Genomic DNA, 1,267 nt, shown 5'->3' on the forward strand with positions numbered 1-1,267 from the left:
ACAGTTGAAGAATTTTTGAAACCTTTGAAGGCTTATAATTTTGTTGAAGACAGGATACTATCTTCTTTGCTCCAAAACTGCAAAAGATTTTTGTTTTTAAGCACCAATTAAACTGAGCAATCCAACTATTTTTTTCTTTTTACATCATCTATTTCCTTCCAATCACCATGTACACATCTTTAGCATTAGGTCAACTATAAACTGTATCAAGTAAATTTTAGCATGCAAACATCATAAAAGATGAAAACACTATCACACACTCTTAGCAAAATGTGATGGTACAGGCTCATCAGAAAACATTACTACCTGTTAAATGACCGACTAATTAATGACCGACTAATTAAGAATAACCACATTTTTATTTATACACTAAGAAATATAATTCTTCATGTATTGATTCCTGAGTTTGAGAAAATTCATCTAGGATATCATTATCTAACAATTACCTCCTGAGATTTTGCTTTATTAATCAGACCTGTTTTTAATTCTTCATTGTACATTTCAATTATCTATATCTATCTATATATATACACACACACACACACACACATATAGCTTACATTTGTGGTTCCCATTGTTTTTTTTGTTTTTGTTTTTGAGACAAGGTCTCTCCCTGTCACTGAGGCCGGAGTGCAGTGGCACAATCAATGCTTACTGCAGCCTCGAACTCCTGGGCTCAAGTGATCCTCCTGCCTCAGCCTCCTGAGCAGCTAGCTAAGTGCACACCTCCACACCAAGCTAATTTTTCTACTTTTTGTAGAAACAGGGTCTCACTGTGTTGCCCAGGCTGGTCTCAAACTCCTGGTCTCAAGCAATCCTGTGGACTCAGCCTCACAAAGTGCTGGGATTATAGGCATGGGCCACTGTGCCCGGCCCACATTCCGTTTCTTTTGGACAATGCTGGTCCGGTGGTTCACATTACATTTCTGCTGGACAAAGCCTGCAGTGCTGCTGTTTTCCTCTTTGCATTAATCTGATTTGTCAAAGAAATGTCAAACATCTTCCTGTCATTTTTCCTTTCTTAGCCATAATTTGGAGAAATGAAAATTTCTAAATTCACAACTGTTTTTTAATGAAAGCTAAAAGCAGACTACAAAGATGGGGTCTACCAGCTTCTTTTACAGCTTCTTGAACGATGATGTAATACTTTGGGCAATATAAAAAAAATTAAAACAACAAATGAAAAATGATGTCATTGTGACAATTTATTTCTATATTCCATCATTCTCCTAGGCAATTCCATCATTCTTCCATTTTCATATTATCT

Source organism: Propithecus coquereli, unplaced genomic scaffold, assembly GCF_000956105.1.
Source record: "Propithecus coquereli isolate 6110/MARCELLA unplaced genomic scaffold, Pcoq_1.0 Scaffold162, whole genome shotgun sequence".
Taxonomy (NCBI): domain Eukaryota; kingdom Metazoa; phylum Chordata; class Mammalia; order Primates; family Indriidae; genus Propithecus; species Propithecus coquereli.